Source organism: Manis javanica, chromosome 1 (assembly GCF_040802235.1).
Source record: "Manis javanica isolate MJ-LG chromosome 1, MJ_LKY, whole genome shotgun sequence".
NCBI lineage: Eukaryota > Metazoa > Chordata > Mammalia > Pholidota > Manidae > Manis > Manis javanica.
Window position 1 is genome coordinate 191198293 of NC_133156.1, and position 26562 is coordinate 191224854.

Consider the following 26562-nt stretch of genomic DNA (forward strand, 5'->3'; position numbering starts at 1 on the left):
TATATTCAAATCATTCCCAATTTTTAAAAGTCACTCAACCCCACATTCTCCTCCAACTATCATCTTATAATCTTCTTCCCTTTATGGACACACTATCTGAATATGTGATTTGGTTATGCTGTGTAGCTGCTGTGGTTGCCTTCTCAATATCCTTCTCCTTTGTTTATATGGAAGCTGATTCTGTAAGGAGCAACAATGGGTCAAGCTAAAGAGCTACATTTCCCAGGCTCCTTTGCAGCTAGGAGTGGCCACATGATAAAGTTCTAGCCAATAATATGTAAGATGAAGTCAGTTAGGGATTTACAGAAATTTTTGCTTCCCTGCTGTAGGCAACAGACCTTTTCCCTTGATGTTTCTTTCCTCTTCCTATCTAAAACACTGGCTTGAGAGTGAGCAGCCATCTTCTGTTCACTATGAAAAAAGAGCCACATACTGAGGATGACAGAGCAGAAAGAAGGATTCTAGACACTGATGATATTGTGGAGTCACTGCAGTAGCCTGAACTGTCACCCTCTGTCATTTGTGTTATGTGAGAAAAATAACCCTATTTAGTTAAATTACTGTCATCAGTTTCCATTACATGTGACCAAATGCAATACCTCACCTATATTATCACTCCCTGCATTTTCTTATCTTCCACTGACTCTCAGACCATTCCATTCTGGCTTCTTGCTTGTCACTGCACAGGGTTTATCAATGATCTGCATGTTGTGAAATCCAGGGAACATTTTTAGTTCTTGTATTAACCTCTTGGCAGCCTTTCTGCTGAGAAACACTCTGCCCATGGCTTCTGTGACCAGTTTGCTGGGTTTTCTGGGTTTGCCCCTTCACCTTCAGCTGTTCTCATTCTTTTGTGGGTCAGTCCTCTAGCCACACTCAGTATCTTTCAGCCTCTAAGACACACCACGGCGTCAGCCATATGCTCTTCCCTCTGTCGGGAATGCTCTCCTTCCCTCCTTTTGCCAGCTAATTCTTCCTTGTCCTTCAGTTCTCCACGCATTCTCACTTCCTCAGGGGACCCTCCCTTGACCTCCATGTGAGGTCAGATTTCCTCTGTATATTCCTTCATATAGTTCTTACATAGTAACAGTTTCACCTTTTTAGTGTGACTCATTGAGTAGGTTGCCTTTTCCCTCAGATTGTACCCTCCGTAAAGACAGGAGCCAGTCTATTTTTGCTCATCATTATACCCCAGAGCCCAGTATTCCTCGACATTTAATAAGTGCTCAATAATTAGTTGGTCGGTGGATGAGTAAATTGATGAATGTGTAATTATATAGTGATTCATTTGCTTACTCGTTTATTGTCTGTTTTCCCCCCGCCCCCAGCTTCATGAAAGAAGGAAACATATCTGTTTTGTTCACAACCGAATATGCAATACCGGAACACATACCAAGTGGCACATAGTAGGAAACATAATAAATTAATTTTTTAAATGAATGGGTAAGATTCTAAGAGACACATTCTAATAGTTTTACCCCTAGTATATCAGTACTTGGGATGTTTTACTATCCTTTGATAAAGTTTCCAGTTACAGTAGAGCACCAAATAACTATTGTCTCTAGAGACAAGTCTATTGCAAAGTATTTCCTACTAGCTTGTTCTCCTTACAATATGCCATGTCCAAATTAAGCTAGCTGTAAAGATCTTACTCCCCTTTTCATTGCCACCACCCTAGTCAAACTCACTACCATATTTCACCTGGACCAAATTGGACCATACACCTTTCCTTAGGCATAATTTATTAAGCTACATATAAACTTGGATGGTTCAGTTTTGATTGTATCTCAGGATCACATCTGTTTATGTTCTCTCCAAATAAAGCTAGACACATATGGGTGCATAAGTAATTTTTTATTTTGTTTGGGCAGAGGATTATTTCTGTTCTACATTTGACAAAATACTTCCTTATGGAAAAGAAGTATTTTTAAACTAGCAATAAATATTTGTTTTCAAATGACCAAACTAAAAACATTCCAAAAAACCAATGACCTTTTGAATCTCCCCTCATTCCTGCCCCATGAATTCTTGCCACTGAAGAACCTGAGGTACTCGATGAGGTTGACAAGAAGAGCCATTTATGCAACTGTGACAGCCTGAGAATGGCCCTGGCCTTCTAGTCAGCTTGTCTGGATCCTGCCCCTTCTCCAAAGCTGAGCTCCTGGCTTTCTTACTCAAGAAACCTTCCTTTCACCCACTCACAGCTGTGCCACCTTAACTTACTACATATATCCAATAAGTGTATGTGGATATAAATCCCTTCTCTTTTATCATCCTGGGAAAGATGGAACATGTCTCTTACACATTATATTTATAACCTCAGGACCTAGTATAAAATCATGTAGGTGTAATGTTTTGCTTAAAATGATGCTTATTTTATTTTCAGCTATTAAGATTTGCCAAGCACTTACTGTTGTGCCAGGCACTGTGTTACATTCTGTAGGTGCTATTATTGTTCCCTTTTCACCATTGAGAGTTTAAGTAACTTGCGCAAGTTTCAGCTGGTGAGCAATGGACCCAGGACTCAAACCCAGCTTACAAGATTCCAGAGCTAGTGCTCTTTAACTAAACTAGGCAACCCGGACTCCCAGGAATATTTGTACGTACCAAACTCCAACCAGGCTGCAGTTGCTGCTAAGTCTGAGAGGGCACCAGATGACCAGCTTTGCTCATAACTAATCAGGGGCATTGCAGATTGTTCTCAAATGAAGTAAGTATGCAAATAAGAGAGAAACCATTTTGAAAACAGCAGGAACAGTGATGTGTAGAGGCCCGCTTTGACATTTTGATCTGCATTTAAATAACAGCTTAGGGCTATAAAAAGCCAGTATACTAAGATTGCAGAAGCATTAAAAATCAAATTGCCTTATTAATTTTTTAGAGACCTGTAAATGATACCTTTCATCTCTGGTGAAATCTTTCCCTAAAGCTCCAAGCCTCTTGGTGACTGGGATATATAAATTGGCCTCCTTCCTTTTTATTTCTCCATTCTGTGTCCCAGAGGATCAAAAGAAAACCATCTCATTTTAAGATTTAAGCTTTATTTGTTGAAGTTTCCAGCTAGTTGAACAGGAAGCAAGATAGACATTTCATGTTGGCATGATGGTAGAAAGCATTTGCTGCATTTCAGCTTAATGATGGAAGATTAGCCAAGGTTATTCTTAAGTTTTAATCTCCTCATTAACTAATAAGGTCCATTAATACCTTTCCTGTCAAGAAAAAAAAAAAGCTTGCAAGGTCCAGACCACTGATATTTTAACCAGCTTATTCTTTTATATCTTAAGTGAAAGGCACAATATCATGAACCACTGAGTTTTCCTCGAAAGCTCCAGAGAATCAAACAGTTGGAGAAAAGTCTAGGGGTAAGATGACCTAGAGACTTGAACTTGTAGCAAAATGGAGTTTCTACAAATTAGTCATCAGGAGAAAGAGCAGATAAGAGCAACTGGCAGTTGGGATATCCTTGTTATTCGCTGGTCTAGAATCATGCTGGCAGAAGCTCTGACTAAATTTACTTGCGGGTTCTCTGAAGGGAGTGAGTGTATTACATCAGGGTCATTTTTCATAACACACTACTCTGCAAACAACTTCCTAGGACCTTGTGAAATATTTGACTTCTTAACATCAGTATATGTATTAAAATGCCAGCATGCCTCTACTTACAATAGCCAAGACATGGAGGCAAGCTAAGTGTCCATCAGTAGATGAATGGATAAAGAAGATGTGGTACATATACACAATGGAATATTATTCAGCCATAAGAACACAAATCCTACCATTTGTAACAACATGATGGAGCTAGAGGGTATTATGCTCAGTGAAATAAGCTAGGTGGAGAAAGACAAGTACCAAATGATTTCACTCATCTGTGAAGTACAAGAACAAAGCAAAAACTGAAGGAACAAAGCACCAGCAGACTCACAGAACCCAAGAATAGACTAACAGTTACCAAAGGGAAAGGGACTGGGGAGGACGGGTGGGAAGGGAGGGATAACGGGAATAAGGTGCATTACGATTAGCATACGTAATGTAGTGGGGAGGACGGGGAAGGCAGTATAGCACAGAGAAGATAAGTAATGACTCTATAGCATCTTAGTATGCTGATGGACAGTGACTATAATGGTGTATGTGGTTGGGAATTGACAGTGGGGGGAATCTAGTAACCACAATATGCTCGTGATTGTATATCAATGATACCAAAAAATAAAAAATAAAATAAAATAAAATAAAATGCCAGCATGCCCATTATGTGTCCTAACTACCAAAAAAAATGAGTTTAACAACTCACTGAAAATGGAAACTCCAATAATATTATGACTTATTCGGACATACAATCTTGATTTCAAAAGACTTACAGCCTCCAGGAGGTATTTATCCAAAATTAGCATCCAGTAATGACATCTTGGGATATCCCTGTTTTGGCAGCATCTGTAGCCAGATCTGGTTACAGTTAAGAAATTAATGCTGGAGCTACTAAACTCAGGAAAACAGGTGTCCTTTCTAGCAGCAGGTCCATATTCTGGTCCATGAAATATATGCTTAATTAAGTTGCCTTGAGGCCTGGTCTGTTTGCTTGGGTATCCAGCCAGCATAGTAGCCTCTTCACAAAGAAGTAATGGAGTTTCCATGTCTTTCCCAAAGAAGTTGCTTTGTAATTGAGCATTACTTTCCCAAAAGAAATGCTAGCTTGGCTAAATACACAGTACCATTTATCAATTTATTAATTAATCCAGTATTTATTGAATACCAGCTTTGTGCCAAGCACTTGGTAGGTCATGGAGATACAAAAGTTAATGAAAAGGAATCTCTTTCATCAATAAGCTAAACTTAGTAGCCCAACAATTATTTGAAGGATCTAGATGAGATCTTGTGTCTGCATTTTATCCACCCAGCCCAATCTTCAAAGCCTATTTCAGGTCTGATTTCTTTATTCATTCACTTAGGAAAACTTTAGTGGGTTCCCCAAACTGTGAGAAGCACTGGAATGATGAAGATGGGAATACAATCCTCACCACTGGGAGTTTCTAGCCTTGCCTTCTAGCCAAGGGAGACAGAACCAGATCATCAAAGACGTTGTAAGCCATGCTAACCAAGGAATGTGGGTTTTACCTTACAGCAGTGAGGAAGTATTAGACAATCTTAAGGAAGAGAGAAGTGTGATTGAATTTGCATGTTAGAAAAATCTGACAATTGACAAAGAAGATAGATAGTAAGAAGAGTGGCTGTAGGGAAAGAAACTAGCAGAGAGGAAATATCAAATTTCAAAGCTATTGAAGAAACAGAAATAACAAGATTTCAGTACCAAATCGAATGTGAAGACTGAAGGAGAGGACAAAGTCTAGGATGACTTCTAGGATTCTGGTCTGGTTGGTGTTAGTAGCAGAAGAAGTAACAGGATTAGTGGAAAAATGAGTTCAGTTTTGAATATATTTGCTGCAGGTGCCTTTGGAACACCCAGAGGCCAACATCAAGTTTGCTGTTGTAAATGTTTGTGTGAAACTCATGAAAGTGGTAAAGGATTCGGGAGTCATCACCTTACAGTTTGTACCTGAAACATGACAATTCTGTAGCCATCCTATACTAGTCCCTAGTCCTGTGCTAGGGTACCATGTGCTCATCTATCATTCATTTTTAATTAATTTATTCAATACATTCTTTCATTTGGTTGACTAATACATACAGATCTCTGATATCATATTCCAGATGACATAAAGACTCTGGGTGTACGCAGATGAATAAACTTTTATATCCTACTTTATAGGATCTCATAACCTGGCTAATCATTATAACTGATTAATTATCTAATTCTATGTGTGTCTAAGTCTATGTCTCTAAGAAGAAAAACTTCTAAAGTAAATGACACTCTCTTGGGCTCCTTTTTAAAAATTCCCCTAAAGATTTTTGCTGGCACAAAGTTCTACTCTTTGTAGATGCTCAAAGTTAGTATTTAAAAACATAGACTGATTTATTTATTTTTAAATAGTTTTTAGGGGCAGAATTCTGACTAGAATTGAATATTCTGACTAATATTACATTTTTATTATAAAAAATGTAGAAACCATATTTAAAAGACAAAGGATCATTTTAAATTAACTGTTCAAAGATACCCACTATTATTTTATGTAAAATACTCTTCATCCTTTTCTGAAATATAAAAACATGCCTTTATTACATTTTTGGTAAAAGGGAGCATCTTAAACATATTTTTGAGTCACTTTTTTTTTCATTTATAAATACTATATCATGAACATACTCCCATGATATTAAATACAGATTTTCATAATTTTTTTAAACTGTTCATTATACTCCATTATTTGTACCATAAATTATTTATCAGGGCCTGTACTGATGAAAATTTATGTTGCTTCCAAATAAATATTCACATTATAAACAGTATAATGATAAATATCTTTATACTTAAGACTTTATACTTTATGTGATCTTTTCCGTACAATAAATTCCTAGAAATGCATTTATATATTTGTAAGACTTTATGGGTATATCACCAAATTGATCTTTGAGTATAAGACTAATCCCCTCAGGTTTGAGTTTCACAATTCTAATTAAAGTTCTTTATTATTTAGAGCCAAAGGCAGACATCTATGATTTTTAAAAAATAGAAATATAGTATATATACATGAAAGTTCACAAAAGTGAACTTAATAAAATTTTATAAGATGAACACACTCATGGAACCCAGACTAAGAAATAGATAATTACCAACACACCAGAATCCTTCTGCCTTCTTCTAGTTATTATACACCATGGCCACTTTCCTCCTAGGAAAATTCTAGCCAGTGACTAAGCATGATGTAAATACCAGTGCCTGGATATTTCTATATCTATGGGCTCCCTTTATGGGCTGTCCAAAATTTTCTCAGAGCTACACCTCAGCCTAAGGCTCTTCCTACTCAATTCTCCTTATTTTTCCTTCTCCTTTCCCAGATAGCAGACCTATATCATGGTCTAATGAGTTACTATAACTATTTCTGCCACTTTTCCCTTTTGTCTGTTAATAGATGTTACCAAAATAATTTTCTGCCTTGATGCCTGCTGCCCATTGGACCTATCAGCATAGATGGTACTGGAAGCTTCTGAAACAAGCTCAGTTTGGGGACTTGTGATGAGTTATAGAAGTTATAAGACATACATATTTGGTCATTCATATAATCAGATATATATTTCCCAGGTATATTTGGTCTTCATCCACATTTCCTGGAACCACTGTAGAGTCTTAATGGTGAAACAGTTTTGTCACATTAATGAGAGACTTTTGGGTCCCCACCCAAGGGCAGGGGCTGGAGGCTGAATCCACTGCCAATGGCCAATAATTTAGTCAGTCATGACTATGCAGTGAAGCCCTCACAAAACCCATGAGAAAAGCTCACTCTCTCTGCTCTGCCTACCCTGCTTGGTTGAATTCTGCTTCTTAGTCGGGGAGTGCTTCTATGCTCAGGGAACCAGAACACCTCCATGTGCCACTGAGCCAGGTCCTAAGTTCCACGAGGATAGAAGCTCCTTTATTCGGAACCGTGCCCTGTGTCCCACTTTATCTGGCTGTTAACTTGTATCCTTTATGGTGTTGTTTATTAAACTGGTAAATATAAGTATTTTCCTGAGTTTTGTGAGCCGCTCTAGCAAATTAATTGAAACTAAGGGGGAGGTCATGGGAACCTCTAGTGTGTAGCCAGTAGGTCAGAAGCACAAGTAACTGCCTGGGACTTGCGACTAGAATCTGGAGTGGGGGGTAGAGAGCAGTCTTGTAGGATGGAGCCCTTAACCTGGCAATCTGGTGCTGTCTCCAGGGAGATAGCATCAGAATGAAGTTGAGTTCTCCAAAGGCCTGCTGGTGTTCGAGAATTGCTTGATGTAAGTATGTGTGGGAAGACCCCCTCCCACATATTTACACACATTGAAATTGGGTCTGGGTACCCAAATGAAGTTATACTACTATTATTGCTATGTATAATATTGTTACTGTTGACTTGTAGAGAAAAAATACACCATTGCATTTGGTGTTGAGACAGTTTTAATTGCGGGACCAGATCACAAACTGTTGGCAAGGAGGCCTCATCCAAGTGGTGTGTGAGCATGGATAGTCTCAGCTACAGATGGTAGCCCAATTGCTAAAAATATCACCAGCAGTGACTTAAGAGTGACTTCCCAGTGGAGAATGCCTGGGCTGGTGAGATGATTCAAGCCTTTTTAAATGCATGCAGTTGGGAGGAGGGGAAGACTACACAGAAGAATAATGGAACTGCCTGAGTATTAAAAAGTTGCATTGACATCCTACAAAGGAATAACTGGAGATGGAGAGAAGTTAACAAATAGTTATGGCTAAATATGAAAGCCAGAGGGCCTCTCTGGTAGCTTATAAAGTAGAAGTAGCTAGCATAACCCTGGAGCAAACTCAGGATTTGATAGTTAGAAGCCCTCAATGCCCAGCCATGGCAGGTGTGTTATACCCTGGTAGAAAAACCTTGGATTCTGACATATGGGATGGATACATATGAATGGATACCCTCAAATATAGTGGCCTTGAAGACTCACCCGAGTCCCCAAAATCCACAGAGGTGCTCCACCCCTCCCTGTGCAGGAAGACACTGCAGAGGGTTCTCTTCAAGGCAACAGATGCCCTCCTCAGGAGCTGTACACACCTCTCCTGGCTGCCAGGTTGATAAGTATGGTTAAATCCCCATATAATTTGACTTGGACATACTGGACTTGTAAAGCAATAGTGTTCCTCCCTCAGTTCACACCTATGGCTGTACAGGGTGTCCAGGACAGCCAGAAGGAAAAGGCCCATGCTTGGTTTGTAGATGGGTCAGCTCAATTTTGGGTGTAAGCTTTGTCATTGGAACTTACACAATAGGTACATGAATGGAATGGCCACAGTGGCTGACAGAGACTACATACAGGCCCAGCAGCATGGACTCCCACTTACCAAAGCTGGCCTCACTATTACTGCCTCTGAATATCCTACCTGTCAACTCTCAGCTCCTTATATGGCTCTATTCCTTGACGAGATCCACTCATAATAAGTAGACTAATTGGGCCCCTAGAATCCTAGAAGACACAGAGCTTCAATCTCACATAAATGGACACTTACTAGAATATGGATTTGACTTCTTATCCTTGGAGCTACAGCCATTACCACTATCCAGGGGCTTACAGAGTATTTGATCCAAAGGTATGGAATCCCACACAATACAGCATCTGACCAGGGGACCCTATTTTGAACATAGGAGGTATGGATGTGGGGCCATTACCTTGGGATTTACTGCAGCACTCAGCAGCTGCCAACCTGACAGAGTGGCAGAGTGACAGAGCTGAAATGTCATCTTGGAGGCAAGACTCTTAAGGATTGGACACTCCACAGGATGCAGCAGATGCACTGAATCAAAGGCCTCTATGTTGTGCTATGGCCTCAGCAGGAAGAAAATATGTGCCTAGGAACCAAAAACTGGCAGCAGAGTGGCTCCACTTACCCATCATTCCAGAAACCCCCTGGAGGATTTATGCTTCCCATTCCTGGGCTCTGGGTTCTATAGGATTGGAGGGCCTGGTAAGGGAGTGTACCCTTGCCATTGGACACAGTGAACTCAAACTATGAATTTTGAATTCTTGTGTCTGGGAGCTAAAAAGTAACCAACAAGCAATAAGCAGAGTCACCATTTTGGCAGAGGTTATAATTGTCACTGGTCAGCAAGTGGAGACACAGCTCCTGTTACACAATAAGGGTAGGGACAAATATGTGTGGAACTCGGGTGAGTCATATGGGTGCCTCTTGGTACCTTATTTTTGAATGGCAACCTTGAATGGACAAGTGAAGCAATCCCATCCTGAGAAGGGTATGGTGAACAAAAGTCCAGACCCCTCAGAATGGAGGAGTGTGGAGGAGCTGCTCCATGAAGCTGTGCAGAGAAGTAAATCTGTGTAGCACAAGGGGTGAACCAAAGCAACCATGGATAGTTGGGTTGTTCCAGTGTCCCCTCAAGAACTTAGTGACTAGCTGCTTGGGGGAGCAGTTAGCTGACAGCCTCAGTATTGTATTGCCTTTGGGATCTACTGTAGTATTTGAACTGAGGCCAGACTTTCCCCAGCCATCCTCAGCCAATGAGTGAGCATACAGGAGTCTGCCCAGCACCCTCCCTTACGTTTGGGAACTTCTCTACCTAAACCCCTTACCAGAGGGTTCCAACAGGAGCAACCAAAGTGTTCTATGTGCCGGCTCCCACCACGAGAGCTGATTGGTCTGAGGATGGCGCCTGATCCAAGCTAGGCCACTCACAGTCCTTCCCTTGGATTTTTGTTTTAACTATAACTGAGGCGAGAGTCTCTCCAGTGGAGGAAAGTATAAGAGGTAGGCTTGGGAGTTGTCGGTTTCTGACCATGTGAGGAAGCCCCCCTCTGTAGTAAGCAAGAGTGAAGTGAATATACACAGAAGCACAAAGACAAGAGTGAGACAGTGCATGCAGCATTCAAGTTCTTAAGGTCCAGCTCTCCCCAGCTCTCCTGGGGTTTGATTATTCTAACCTTTCCCTTCTGTTGGGTAAGATGGTCTAGTATGCTACCAATAAATACTCTTAAGTGGAATCAGATGATAGCACATGTGACCACTTAAGTTCTGGCACACATTTAGAAGTATCCTACACCTACTTTATATTAATAGTTAACACTGGTTGAGTTGAGGGTTTATTACATTCCAAAGAGTGGATAAAACACTTTACATATGTGAATTCATTTAGTCCTCTCAGCAACAGTATAAGCCACCCAAATGTCCTCTCTCTGCTGTTTTCCCTAATTTTTTTATTTTTTAACTGTAACTGAGACAAGAGTCTCTCCAGTGGAGGAAAGTATAAGAGGAAACCAAGTCTACTTTATTTTAAAATCAAAAATAAATAAGAGATTCTACAAGAGTCTTTTTAATATGGACTCCAAAGAGCCACCTTTGGAGATGTGCAATCTTTAGTGTTTTATTCTCTCACCCAGTGATCCAGCTCCAGCTTGTGACTTCAGCAAGAGGTCTGCACTGGAGGTGTCCTTCAACTCAGAAAGGCACATTTTTAGGAATAGGGAGAATAGCATTACAGTAGCACCCCTTCCCCACACTTTCACTTTCTGTAGTCAGTTACCTGCAGTCAACCTTGGTCCAGAAGCAGATGATCTTCCTCTGACATATTCTAAGAATTTTAATAATAGTCTAACCTACATCACAATGCTTACATCATTCACTGCACTCCATTTCATCACATAGGCATGTTATCATTTTACATCATCACAGAAGGGTAAGTATAGTACATTAAAATATTTTGAGAGAGAGACCACATTGATCTAGCTTTTATTACAGTATATTATTATAATTGTTTTGTTTTATTATTAGTTCATGTTCCTACTCTCTTACTGTGTGACTAATTTATAAATTAAACCTCATCATAGGTATGTATATATAGGAAAAAACATTGTATATATAGGGTTCAGTACTATCTGTGGTTTCAGGCATCCACTGGAGGTCTTGGAACATATCCTCTTTGGTTAAAGGGGGAACTACTATATACACAAGCAAAACTGATAATTTATATATATATATATATATATATACAAACATATGCATATTCTGTATATGCTTCCACCACTTCCTGCCACCCATGCCTGCTGGTGCTTTGTATTATACAAATATGCTTTGTATTCTGAAGGAGAGCAGGAGTTAGTGGGGCTGGAGGTAAGAACTGGGCAAGGGCCCTGGCATTTGGGCACTGGCGTGGGTCCCAACACAGCCCTGTGGTTAATTATGAACAGTTTTTGCTACTATTGTTATATTCAGCTCTTCTTTCTCCACTTATCAGTTCATATGGCTTTCGCTCTGGAACTCCAAGCCCTACATGGCCCTCTGAACTAGAACAAATGATTAACCACAAAAAATAGCCAGCAGCACTCTTTCCAAGGACATTAATGACCTCAATAAGCCAAAACCCACAGACACTTTCTCCTCAACTTCTCTGCAGTATGTGATACTGTTGCTTCTTGGTTCTCCTCTAACATCCTGCAGACTGTGCCTCCTTTTGTAAAGGCAGATCTTCTCTTTTCTGCTCTCTAGGCCTGTGCCTTCCCCAGGTACAGTCTCATTACCACTAGGCCCCACCTCAGTGCCCCTAAATTGATAGCTCCTAAGCCTGTATCTCCTGCATGAACCACCTCTGTATTCATTCTTGTTTCCCTCAAACCAGGTTCCCAGGTCTCTGTCAGCGGGAAACTGACACACTGTGGGAAAGGGAACTCACACTGACTCCCAAGCTCCTGTGTGCTACATCCTGTGCTAGGCATCTCATTTAATCTTCACAGTAAGGAATGAACTGTGATCTTTTTACAGCTGAAAAAAAACAAGAATCCAAAGAGCAAGAAACCAAAATCTAGGTCTGTCTGAATCCAGACTCCATGTTCTTTCCAATCCATAGGACTGCCTTGCATAATTCATTCAGTGTATTGGTGCTCTCTGTCAATGTAAATAATAAACAATCTTACCCCTAAAGGTTTTCAGTTTAGTGAGAGAGAGAGAGAAGATGAAGGTAAATATGATGGTGAGGTAAATCCTATAGGAATGCCCAGAAGGGACACCTAACTCAGCCTTTGGGATCAGAAAAAGCCTCCACCAAAGAGAAAATGTCTATACTGAATCAAGGACTACTAGGAACTAAAACCTGAAAAGAACAGGTTAGGAAGGGTGTTCTCAGGCAGTAGGAGCAGTGAGTGCAAATGCCAGCAAATAAGGGAGAGAATTAAGAAGCTGCAGTGTGGCAGGAGCCAGAGCAGAGGTAGCCTGAGAAAGAAGTGAGCAGAGGCCAGCTAGAATCTAGGTTGAGGGTACAGGAAACCATTACATGCTTTTAGCAGAGGAGAGGCAGGTTCGATATGCATATGAGAGAGAGTCTGGCTGCAACATAGAGAATAGACTCAAGAGGGGCCTAAGGAGGGGAGGACAGAGAGACCGAAGAGCAGGCCACTGCCATAGTCCAGATAAGAGATGATGATGGCCTCCTAAAGGAGGAATAGAGAGAAATCCAGGATGGAGACTGCATGGGAATTGGTGGTTGATTAGATATAACTAGATATGGATGGCATCTAAAGAATGAATAATGTACACATGTGGAAGTGGGTGACTGTGTGGATGATGGTAGAGTCATTAAGAGAAAGATAGAAGAAGAAGCAAGTATGGGGGGATGCTGATGTAATTCACTTGGGATGTGCTGAGTTGAGATGCCAGTGGGACAGCCAGATCAGGATGTCAGCCAGTGGTCTGTGGGTTTGTAGCTCAGGAGAAAGAACTATAGAGACAAAGACAGGTTTGAGTTTCATCAGTGGCAATGCAGCAATAAGAGTATGTCAATATTCCAAAGGGATACAAAATGAGAGGAAAAGCACTGAAGAAGGAACTCCAAGGCATACCAACGTTTAGGAGGTAAATAGAAGAAAGACCTTAAAGGAAACCGAGAAGCCAGAGAAGCAGGAGGGAAGGAGTGGAAGTTAAAGACACAGAAAGTATTACTAGTTTTAACAATGGGGGGACTATGGGTGGCCTTATTGAGAGCAGCCTAAGTTGAGTTTGGGTGGCAGAAGCCAGTCTGCCATGGATTGAGGAGAGACTGGATGGTAAGCAAATGTGGATGGTGAGTGTAGTCAACACCTTCAAAATGTCTACTTGCAGTAAGTTCACTGTAAAGATTAAATGAGATGATAAAAGTAAAGCAGTTAGCACAATGCATGGCACGTAGCAATCATTCAGTAAATGTTAGCTTTTAAAATCTTGTTAATAATAATATAAATTATTATCATCATATACTAAAGTATATATTCTAAGGAAGAAGAGAGCTAGTGACAGCCAAAAGGAGAAGTGAATTTAGGGAGGATTTTTTTTAAGGCATCTCTCCTTACCATACTGAAAAAAAGGAAAAAAGATTTTTAAATTTCCTTAAAGAAATACACGCAAATGGTTCAAAATCCCCTGAACCACCCTTTCCCAGCCAAGAGGCAATCACATTGGATTGTTGCTGTTATGGTAACCTCCATATTGCTAATCAACCTCCTAATATCACTATTGCTTGATTTATCAGCCTTAGTTAGACATTATTAACTTCTTGATATAGTGAATGAAAATTTAATAAACTTACACCTCTCTCTGTCCTCTCATCTAAGTGGTTGTATCACATTCTCAGTTTTTTTACTGGCCACCTTTGAAACCTATGGAAGCTCCATTTTTCATTCCATTAATCATAGATAGCATCTCTTGACACTACATTTAAGATGAAGATGTTCATAGCCTACATTTCTCACCACCTCTGAAGGGAAGAGGTTTGTTTTTGTTTGTTTTATTTTGTTTTTAAAATATGGCAGATTCTTGAATAGACCAAAATGGAAAAGAATCAATGAAAGGGAACAATTGAAGATAGATGACAAAATAGTTGTCGGTGTGAAGTCCCTGGAGAGGCAAAAGAGGATGAGTTCAGAGCCCAAGAGAGGACATCTCCTCCATAATGACACCATCAATTTCCTAGCACAAGTGTTGGAAACTTCTGGAACAAGTGGAAATCCTTTGTACCTGGATCCAATCAGCTATAAAGTTCTACAGATTCTACCTCTTCAGTTACCACCTTTCTATTATCTTCTGCCCATGTCAGGTTTTCATTATTTCTGACTTGGACACTAGACTTCTAATTTATCTTTTCTCCTCACTTGGCCCACTTATACTAATGCCAGGTTTATCTTAAAGCAGAGCTCTCATCTGCCTACTCCTCTGTTCAGAATCCATATTCTGGCTTTCAAGATCTTTCACAATATGGTCCCAGCCCAGCATGGAGTAATGGGATTCAAAAGGGGAGGAATGGGTTGGAGGTCATAGGTAAATGGAGAATATTCCACATACGTAAGCATAGTTGCTTAGGCCTTCCCATTCAACAAGAGCTTCAGGGCCCTTCCAGAAGAGGTAAAGGTGGTTGGGTACCCCAGATGTGTCTATTGCAAAGTCAATAACCACAGCATGGGCTCTGGTTGTGAAATTCTCTTAGTATTAGGACTTGGAAATTCACAAAAGGAGAAATAGAGCCAATAAACATTTATAAGTTCAGTATCCCTAGACTAGAGTGACAGCCATGAGAAAAGACATGGACCATTTTTTAAAGGGCTTCTTTTGTATCCATTATTAAATGAAATCTGTAGCTGGAGAGCTTAGCTGGTGGCTGCTTTCTCCTTTTTCTCTAGTCTGAGTCCTTTGGGGAACTAGATATCCCTGGCAGAGGGCACTAACTGTGGAGAGCATGTGAAGCATGTACCTCTGTCACAGAAGCTTGGACACTGAGCAAGATTATTTTTAGAGGTGACCTTCTAGGTTCCAAGGAAAAGTAAACAGATGCACATGATTTCCTCTGAGACTCATGGTAAACAAACTGGCATGCATGTACTCACTATTATCCTGAGTTCGGAACCCAGTGTTCTTAAAGAGCAAGCTCAGGTGAAAAGCTTTATTGAAAGCTGAAAACCAACCAGGATGAAGAGAGGGGTAACTGAGTGAAAGTTCACAGCTTCTAACTGCGGGGCCAAAAAACTGCAGATGAAACCCATCTATTCCCAATTCTTGGAAAAGGTGTTGTTTTAAATAAAGTTTCAATACTTCCTCATGAAAATATTGCTAAAATTCTTTGCTTTTTATTTTGCATTATTCTTTCAGTTTTAGCTTTGTTGTTTTCCCTCTGTGATGTTTATAATTTTTTTTTTGAGAGGGCATCTCTCATATTTATTGATCAAATGGTTGTTAACAACAATAAAATTCAGTATAGGGGGGTCAATGCACAATGTACAATCATTAATCCATCTCAAGCCTAATTCTCGTCAGTCTCCAATCTTCTGAAGCATAACGAACAAGTTCTTACATGGTGAACGAATTCTTACATAGTGAATAAATTCTTACATGGTGAACAGTACAAGGGCATTCATCACAGAAACTTTTGGTTTTGATCAAGCATTATGACCTATAAACAATCAGGTAAAATATGAATATTCGTTTGATTTTTGTACTTGATTTATATGTTGATCCCACATTTCTCCCTTTATTATTATTATTATTTTTATTTTTAATAAAATGCTGAAGTGGTAGGTAGATGCAAGATAAAGGTAGAAAACATAGTTTAGTGCTGTAAGAGGGCAAATGTAGATGATCAGATGATCAGGTGTGTGCCTATGGACTAAGTATAAATCCAAGCTAGACAAGGGCAGCAAAACATCCACGGATGCAGAAGATTTCTCTCAAAGCAGGGGGGGTGAGGTTCTGAGCCTCACCTCTGTTGATCCCCAAATTCTCACCTGATGGCCCCCCTGCGACTGTGCCTGTCTTAGGTTGTTCCTCCCTTGAGGAATCTTACCCATCTCTGGCTAACCAGTCATCTTCCGGGGCCATACAGGGAAATGTAAAGTTGGTAAGTGAGAGAGAAGCCATATTGTTTGAAAAGGTTAGCTTTTTACTTCTTTGCAGATTTATGCCCTGTGGCTTCTATGCCCAGCACTTGTCTCGAGGTATCTTTACCACCTGGAGGAATTATGATACTCGGTAAATTCGATATGAGGCATGAATTCTATTTAAGGGTTGTAATTAGGAAGGAAGAAGAAAAGCTATAGAGGTAGCATATGGAAGAAAACATGGGAGGATTAATTATTTCCTTGACATATCTTCTTGTAGAGTACCTTAAGTATGTATAGGTTTTAAACTACTAACTAATTTGCACACACATATTAACATAATAGGAATACGGTGACATAAACAAAGCAAATCTATAATTACCATCCATCTCCAGTGAAGCCAAGAAAACCATTTAGGCACCCTAGGCATTTGTGAAAATTTGTCTATGTTATGATGGATATTCTCGAACTGTACTTGAACAGTCTGAGAGAAATCAAACAAATTAAAGCAGCCCATTTCTGGGATCTGTTCACATCCCATATGTTCTTTTAACCGTAGATAGTCTATAGTCATAAGATTTTGGAGTACTACAACTTGCACCCCTCCCAACTCCTGGTAGAGTTCCAACAGTACAGATCCGGTCAAATTCGTTGTCTCACTGTATGCACATGCCAGCCTAGACATCTCCCTCATTCCTATGGAAAGTCCAGGAGACGGTGGGCTGGATGCAGCCACAACTGCAGCATTGTCCGGATCCCTGTGAAGGCTTTTTGATGATCATCCCCCGGCACAAGTCCTCCAGAGAGTGCTGATGCCGGAAGCTCCTCCTCATATCGTATCTTAGTTCATTTTCTGGGTATCCAAGCTAGGCCTTGATCTGCATAGAAACAAACAGACCCTTTGCCCACACTTTGGCATGCCCTCTATACCTCTGTGCAGAACTCATTGGAGGTCAGCACACAGTAACTGCTTTTTTTTTTTTTAATTAAGAGAAAGGAATATTATCAGAAAAGAGTACCTCCATAGCTGATCATCTGACACCCCTTAAGTGATCAACATTAAGGATATTTAAAGCATGTGTTGATCTTTGATTTACCAATAGTTTTATCCTATCAAGGAGTAATCCCCCTTTTCTTTCTTTCTTTCTTTCTTTTTTTTCTTTTTTTTTTTTTAATCTACACTTACATGAAGAATACTATGTTTACTATGCTCTCCCCTCTATCAGGTCCCCCCTAACAACCACATTATGGTTACTGTGCATCAGCTTAGCAAAATGTTGTAGAGTCACTACTTGTCCTCTCTGTGTTGTGTAGCCCACCCTCCCCTTTCTCCCTCCCCCCCATGCATGCTAATCTTAATACCCCCCTTCTTCTTCCCCCCCCTTATCCCTCCCAGCCCACCCATCCTCCCCAGTTCCTTTCCCTTTGGTACCTGTTAGTCCATTTTTGTGTGCTGTAATTCCGCTGCTGTTTTGTTCCTTCAGTTTTTCCTTTGTTCTTGTACTCCTCAGATGAGTGAAATCATTTGGTATTTCTCTTTCTTCACTTGGCTTATTTCACTGAGCATAATACTCTCCAGCTCCATCCATGTTGCTGCAAATGGTTGGATTTTTCCACTTCTTATGGCTGAGTAGTATTCCATTGTGTATATGTACCACATCTTCTTTATCCATTCATCTACCGATGGACATTTAGGTTGCTTCCAATTCTTGGCTATTGTAAATAGTGCTGCAATAAACATAGGGGTGCATCTGTCTTTCTCAAACTTGATTGCTGCATTCTTAGGGTAAATTCCTAGGAGTGGAATTTCTGCGTCAAATGGTAGGTCTGTTTTGAGCATTTTGATGAACCTCCATACAGCTTTCCACAATGGTTGAACTAATTTACATTCCCCTTTCTCCACAGCCTCGCCAACATTTGTTGTTGTTTGTCTTTTGGATGACAGCTATCCTTACTGGTGTGAGGTGATACCTCATTGTAGTTTTAATTTGCATTTCTCTGATAATTAGGGATGTGGAGCATCTTTTCATGTGTCTCTTGGCCATCTGTATTTCTGTTTTAGAGAACTGTTCAGTTCCTCTGCCCATTTTTTAATTGGGTTATTTGTTTTTTGTTTGTTGAGGCGTGTGAGCTCTTTATATATTCTGGACGTCAAGTCTTTATCGGATGTGTCATTGTCAAATATATTCTCCCATACTGTAGGGTTCCTTTTTGTTCTATTGATGGTGTCTTTCGCTGTACAGAAGCTTTTCAGCTTAATGTAGTCCCACTTGCTCATTTTTGCTGTTGTTTTCCTTGCCCGGGGAGATATGTTCAAGAAGAGGTCACTCATGTTTATGTCTAAGAGGTTTTTGCCTATGTTTTTTTCCAAGAGTTTAATGGTTTCATGACTTACATTCAGGTCTTTGATCCATTTTGAGTTTACCTTTGTATATGGGGTTAGACAATGGTCCAGTTTCATTCTCCTACATGTAGCTGTCCAGTTTTGCCAGCACCATCTGTTGAAGAGACTGTCGTTTTGCCATTGTATGTCCATGGCTCCTTTATCAAATATTAATTGACCATATATGTTTGGGTTAATTTATGGAGTCTCTAATCTGTTCCACTGGTCTGTGGCTCTGTTCTTGTGCCAGTACCAAATTGTCTTGATTACTATGGCTTTGTAGTAGAGCTTGAAGTTGGGGAGTGAGATCCCCCCCTACTTTATTCTTCTTTTTCAGGATTGCTTTGGCTATTCGGGGTCTTTGGTGTTTCCATATGAATTTTTGAATTATTTGTTCCAATTCATTGAAGAATGTTGCTGGTAATTTGAGAGGTATTGCATCAAATCTGTATATTGCTTTGGGCAGGATGGCCATTTTGACGATATTAATTCTTCCTAGCCATGAGCATGGGATGAGTTTCCATTTATTAGTGTCCCCTTTAATTTCTCTTAAGAGTGACTTGTAGTTTTCAGAGTACAAGTCTTTCACTTCTTTGGTTAGGTTTATTCCTAGGTATTTTATTCTTTTTGATGCAATGGTGAATGGAATTGTTTTCCTGATTTCTCTTTCTATTGATTCATTGTTAGTGTATAGGAAAGCTACAGATTTCTGTGTGTTAATTTTGTATCCTGCAACTTTGCTGTATTCCGATATCAGTTCTAGTAGTTTTGGAGTGGAGTCTTTAGGGTTTGTTATGTGTAGTATCATATCATCTGCAAATAGTGACAGTTTAACTTCTTCTTTACCAGTCTGGATTCCTTGTATTTCTTTGTTTTGTCTGATTGCCGTGGCTAGGACCTCCAGTACTATGTTAAATAACAGTGGGGAGAGTGGGCATCCCTGTCTGGTTCCCGATCTCAGTGGAAATGCTTTCAGCTTCTCGCTGTTCAGTATAATGCTGGCTGTGGGTTTATCATATATGGCCTTTATTATGTTGAGGTACTTGCCCTCTAATCCCATTTTACTGAGAGTTTTTATCATGAATGGATGTTGAATTTTGTCAAATGCTTTTTCAGCATCTATGGAGATGATCATGTGGTTTTTGTCTTTCTTTTTGTTGATGTGGTGGATGATGTTGATGGATTTTCGAATGTTGTACCATCCTTGCACCCCTGGGATGAATCCCACTTGGTCATGGTGTATGATCCTTTTGATATACTGTTGAATTCTGTTTGCTAATATTTTATTGAGTATTTTTGCATCTACATTCATCAGGGATTTGATCTGTAATTTTCTTTTTTGGTGGGGTCTTTGCCTGGTTTTGGTATTAGGGTGATGTTGGCTTCATAGAATGAGTTTGGGAGTATTCCCTCTTCTTCTATTTTTTGGAACACTTTAAGGAGAATGGGTATTATGTCTTCTCTGTGTGTCTGATAAAATTCCGAGGTAAATCCGTCCGGCCCCGGGGTTTTGTTCTTGGGTAGTTTTTTGATTACCGTTTCAATTTCTTTGCTTGTAATTGGTTTGTTTAACTTTTGTGTTTCTTCCTTGGTCAGTCTTGGGAGGTTGTATTTTTCTAGGAAGTTGTCCATTTCTTCTAGGTTTTCCAGCTTGTTGGCATATAGGTTTTCATAGTAGTCTTTAATAATTCTTTGTATTTCTGTGGAGTCTGTCGTGATTTTTCCATTCTCATTACTGATTCTGTTGGTTTGTGTTGATTCTCTTTTTCTCTTAATAAGTTGGGCTAGAGGCTTATCTATTTTGTTTATTTTCTCAAAGAACCAGCTCTTGGTTTCGTTGATTTTTGCTACTCTTTTGTTCTTCTCAATTTTGTTTATTTCTTCTCTGATCTTTATTATGTCCCTCCTTCTGCTGACTTTAGGCCTCATTTGTTCTTCTTTTTCCAGTTTCGATAATTGTGATGTTAGACTATTCATTTGGGATTGTTCTTCCTTCTTCAAGTGTGCCTGGATTGCTATATACTTTCCTCTTAAGACTGCTTTCGCTGCGTCCCACAGAAGTTGGGGCTTAGTGTTGTTGTTGTCATTTGTTTCTATATATTCCTTGATCTCTATTTTGATCTGTTCATTGATCCATTGATTATTTAGTAGCATGTTGTTAAGCCTCCATGTGTTTGTGAGCCTTTTTGTTTTCTTTGTAGAATTTATTTCTACTTTTATACCTTTGTGGACTGAAAAATTGGTTGGTAGAATTTCAGTATTTTGGAGTTTACTAAGGGTCTTTTTGTGAGCTAGTATGTGGTCTATTCTGGAGAATGTTCCATGTGCACTTGAGAAGAATGTATATCCTGTTGCTTTTGGATGTAGAGTTCTATAGATGTCTATTAGGTCCATGTGTTCTAGTGTGTTGTTCAGTGCCTGTGTGTCCTTACTTATTTTCTGCCCGGTGGATCTATCCTTTGGGGTGAGTGGTGTGTTGAAGTCTCCTAAAATGAATGCATTGCAGTCTATTTCCCTCTTTAGTTCTGTTAGTATTTGCTTCACATATGCTGGTGCTCCTGTATTGGGTGCATATATATTTAGAATGGTTATATCCTCTTGTTGGACTGAGCCCTTTATCATTATGTAGTGCCCTTCTTTATTTCTTGTTACTTTCTTTGTTTTGAAGTCTATTTTGTCTGATATTAGTACTGCAACCCCTGCTTTCTTCTCACTGTTGTTTACCTGAAATATGTTTTTCCATCCCTTGACTTTTAGTCTATGCTTGTCTTTGGGTTTAAGGTGAGTTTCTTGTAAGCAGCATATAGATGGGTCTTGCTTTTTTTATCCATTCTATTACTCTGTGTCTTTTGATTGGTGCATTAAGTCCATTTACATTTAGGGTGACTATTGAGAGATATGTACTTATTGCCATTGCCAGCTTTAGATTTGTGGTTACCAAAGGTTCATGGTTAGCTTCTTTAGTATCTTACTGCCTAACTTAGCTCGCTTATTGAGCTGTTATATACACTGTCTGGAGATTCTTTTCTTCTCTCCCTTCTTATTCCTCCTCCTCCATTCTTCATATGTTGTGTGTTTTGTTCTGTGCTCTTTTTAGGAGTGCTCCCATCTAGAGCAGTCCCTGTAGGATGCCCTGTAGAGGTGGTTTGTGGGAAGCAAATTCCCTCAGCTTTTGCTTGTCTGGGAATTGTTTAATCCCGCCATCATATTGAAATGATAGTTGTGCTGGATACAGTATCCTTGGTTCAAGGCCCTTCTGTTTCATTGCATTAAGTATATCATGCCATTCTCTTCTGGCCTGTAGGGTTTCTGTCGAGAACTCTGATGTTAGCCTGATGGGTTTTCCTTTATAGGTGACCTTTTTCTCTCTAGCTGCCTTTAAAACTCTTTCCTTGTCCTTGATCCTTGCCATTTTAATTACTATGTGTCTTGGTGTTGTCCTCCTTGGATCCTTTCTGTTGGGGGTTTTGTGTAATTCCATGGTCTGTTCGATTATTTCCTCCCCCAGTTTGGGAAGTTTTCAGCAATTATTTCTTCAAAGATACTTTCTATCCCTTTTCCTCCTTCTTCTTCTGGTATCCCTATAATATGAATATTATTCCTTTTGGCTTGGTTACATAGTTCTCTTAGTGTTGTTTCATTCCTGGAGATCCTTTTATCTCTCTCTATGTCAGCTTCTATACGTTCCTGTTCTCTGGCTTCTATTCCTTCAATGGCCTCCTGCATCTTCTCCATTCTGCTTATAAATCCTTCCAGGGATTGTTTCACTTCTGTGATCTCCTTCCTGACATCTGTGATCTCCCTCCGGACTTCATCCCATTGCTCTTGCATTTTTCTCTGCATCTCTGTCAGCATGTTCATGATTTTTATTTTGAATTCTTTTTCAGGAGGACTGGTTAGGTCTGTCTCCTTCTCAGCTGTTGTCTCTGTGATCTTTGTCTGCCTGTAGTTTTGCCTTTTCATGGTGATAGAGATAGTTTGCAGAGGTGGTACAAGTGACCGCTGGAAGAGCTTCCCTTCTTGTTGGTTTGTGGCCTTCCTCTCCTGGGAGAATAGCGACCTCTAGTGGCTTGTGCTTGGCAGCTGTGTGCAGACAGGGCTTGTGCTTCCTGCCCGGTTTCTATGGGGTTTATCTCCGCTGTTGCTGTGGGCGTGGCCTGGCTGGGACTGCTCCTCCAAAATGGTGGAGCCCCGTTGGAGGCGGAGCGGCTGGGAGGCTATTTATCTCCTTAAGGGGCCTCTGTGTTCCCTGCTGCCCAGGGGGTTAGAGTGCCCAGAGATCCCCAGATTCCCTGCCTCTGGTCTAAGTGACCTGTCCTGCCCCTTTAAGACTTCCAAGAACCACTCTCCAAACCAAAACAGCAACAGCAACAAAGAGAGAGGGAACAGAAAAAAAAAAATAGGAAAAACACGCAATTTTTTTTTGGTCCTCAGGTGCCAGTCCCAGGCACCCGCTCACTGGTCCTGCTGCCCTGCCTCCCTAGCACCAGGGTCCCTGTCCCTTTAAGGCTTCCAAAAATCACCCCCTCACCGGTCCTGCAGGGAAAAACGCGCGATATTCTTTGTCCTCAAGTGCCGGTCCCAGGCACCCGCTCACCAGTCCTGCCACCCTGCCTCCCTAGCAAAGGGGTCCCTGTCCCTTTAAGGCTTCCAAAAAGCACTCGCCAAAAAGAGGGGAATAAAAGGGGGAAAAACATGTGATTTCCTCCGTCCTCAGGTGCCGGTCTCAGGCACCCACCCTCCGGTCCTGGAGGGAAAAACGCGGGATATTCTTTGTCCTCAGGCGCCGGTCCCAGGCACCCGCTCACCAGTCCCACCGCCCTGCCTCCCTAGCACTGGGGTCCCTGTCCCTTTAAGGCTTCCAAAAAGCACTCGCCAAAAAGAGGGAAAAAAAAGGGGAAAAACGCGCGATTTCCTCCGTCGTCAGGTGCTGGTCTCAGGCACCCGCCCTCCGGTCTCGCAGGGAAAAACGCGCGATATTCTTTGTCCTCAGGCCCCAGTCCCAGGTACCCGCTTACCGGTCCTGCTGCTCTGCCTCCCTAGCACCAGGGACCCTGTCCCTTTAAGGCTTCCAAAAAGCACTCGCCAAAAAGAGAAAAAAAAAAGGGGGGGGGGAAACGCGATTTCCTCCGTCCTCAGGCGCCGGTCTCAGGCACCTGCCTACAGGTCCCGTAGGGAAAAACGCGCGATATTCTTTGTCCTCAGGCGCTGGTTCCAGGCACCCGCTCACCAGTCCCGCCACCCTGCCTCCCTAGCAACGGGGTCCCTGTCCCTTTAAGGCTTCCAAAAAGCACTCGCCAAAAAAAAAAACTGCTCCGGTTTCTTTCCACCCCCAGGGAGCAGGGGGGAGGGGCGCTCGGTTCTTGCCGGGCCGGGGCTTGTATCTTACCCCCTTCGCAAGGCGCTGGGTTCTTGCAGGTGTGGATGTGGTCTGGATGTTGTCCTGTGTCCTGTGGTCTCTATTTTAGGAAGATTTTTCTTTGTTATATTTTCATAGCTCTATGTGTTTTTGGGAGGAGATTTCCACTGCTCTACTCACGCCGCCATCCTGGCTCCGCCCCCCGATGTTTATAATTTTTAAGAAACACTAAAAAATGTAGAAAAAAAGAATCCCTAAATCCTATCCCTCAATATTTTGTTGTATATCCTTGAGATATTTTATGCATATACTTATATCTGTACATGGAGAAGGAAAAACATACTGTTTTACAACTTTCTTTAGTCATCTAGTACTACATGTTGGGCATCATTTTATGTTGGTGTATACAAGTCTCTGTCATTCTATTGATGGATATCCAGTATTTTACTATTACAAGCAATGCATCAGTATCTTTGAACAGGTATCTTTGAGCACTTCCATGATAGTTTCTGTTGGACAGCTTTTGGGAAGAATTTATGGATCAAATATTCACATATTTTAAGTTTTAAGTTACTGCTCTTCACCTGTCTTCTGAAACATAAAAGTAAATTAATTTTCCATGAAGAGTTAGCACATAACATGATGGTGCCTGGAACATAGCAGCTGTTCATTAATTGCTGGTTAGATTAAAGGATCATAAATATTAGTTACTATTCAGGCTGTGAAAAAGTGATGAATTTGACATCATCGAAGCACATTGCTCTGCCTGTCTCATTCTTAATTGTCCCAGGCAACTGATGTATGTAAGTGCTGGTAAGGTGTTAGATTCATAGTAATAGTTTCTATAGAATAAGTATAACTTTAAAAACAATACATAGCACTTCAAATTGTCTTCCTGGTGACAAGCTATTGTCACCTGAAATCCCGGAATCACCTAAGTGTCTCAGTTTTTTATGTGAAGAAGTAAAAGTCCAGAGAGATTTGTGATTGGCCAAAGGTTTGAGAATTGATAGATTCTACTTTAAACACCTCTTACTTCCCATCTTCATTTCTTCTCTTGGATGCACAAATGTGGTATAATTTTATTTCACCTGACTATATCATATAAACAAGGCACATTACTGACTGAGATATGTTTCTTCAAGTCTTAGTTCTGTCAGTTTACCTGCCTAGAGCTTTCCTTCTTGGCCTTCTAATTTTCTACTCCAAGTCAGCCAAGGATTGGAAATAAGATTACTAGGCTTATTAGAACTATAGTCAAGTGGAGGGATCTGAGTGTGAGTTGTAAGGTTTGCCTATGAGTGAAACACAGGAGTCTTAATACCTTTTGTCAGCTATTTTGGCTACTCAGGACAGCTGTTTGTCTGTGTGCATATGTTTGTACATACGTACTTCCTAAGTTTTATCAGTTGTAGGAACATGTTGCCTTGTTTGAATATATGGGTTGATATCATCTATAAATATATATAGTATATATAATATCACTGAATATCTGGAAGATACTCAGAAACTGTTAGATTTTTTAATTTGCCCAATGCTAAGGAAACAAATAGCCAAAGGGTTTGTCTTCAGATGATGTCAGCATTTGGCTGAGGTCTGTTTACAGGGCAGTGAAATAAGAATCCTTTTCCATCCCTTTGCTGTCATATAATGCGTTTTTTGTTTCATCATTAGTAAATTCAGGAATAGAATCTATGGCACGCAGAATAACGGCTTCCCAAATATGGACATATCCTAATTCCTGAAATCTGTGAATATATTTCCTTACATGGCAAAAGGGACTTTGTCGTTATGATTAAATTAAGGATCTTGAGAAGGGAGATTATCCTGAATCATCATCTAGGTGATTTCAGTGTAATTACAGGGGCCCTTAAAAGTGAAAGAGTGAGGCAGGAGAGTCAGAATCCGAGAAGGAGAAATGTTGACAAAGCAGAGGTCAGAGTGATACTGTTACTGGAGGAAAGACCATGAGCCAAGGAATGTAGGTGGCCTTTAGAAGCTGGAAAAGGCAAGCAAACAAATTCTTCCTGAGATCCTCCAAAAAAGGAATGCACTCAGCTGCCAATGCCTTGATTTTCATCCAGTCAGACCATTCTAGATTTCTCACCTCTAGAAATATTAGATAATAAATTTGTATTGTCACTAAATTAATGGTGCTTTGTTATAGCAGCAATAGGAAATTAACACCGTGTCTTACCATAAGGCAGTACAAGTTTGAGTTTTGATTGAAGGACAACTGTTCTTTTGCATTTTAATCAAATATTTTTAAAATGTGAAATATTTAAAGAAAAAAGCCAAACTAAAATAAAGTAACCACATAATTTTTAAAACGATGGCAGAGTAGGAAGGCAAGGTGAAAACTTCCTCCCAAAAATAC

At 40.4% G+C, this 26562-nt stretch overlaps 2 long non-coding RNA genes across 2 annotated transcripts in view; one reads left to right on the forward strand and one right to left on the reverse strand.

The window, feature by feature from the left end:
• The window catches only part of LOC140843391 (uncharacterized), a 104615-nt gene that overhangs the window by 48030 nt on the left and 30023 nt on the right, over positions 1-26562 (forward strand). The window lies entirely within an intron of this gene.
• Positions 15675-26562, reverse strand: part of LOC108397888 (uncharacterized) — a 29628-nt gene continuing 18740 nt past the window's right edge. Inside the window, exons 5-6 of the long non-coding RNA XR_005055423.2 lie at positions 24216-24285; positions 15675-17321 (exon numbers count right to left, since the gene is read on the reverse strand). This is a non-coding gene — a long non-coding RNA (uncharacterized lncRNA). The remainder of the gene's footprint in view (positions 17322-24215; positions 24286-26562) is intronic.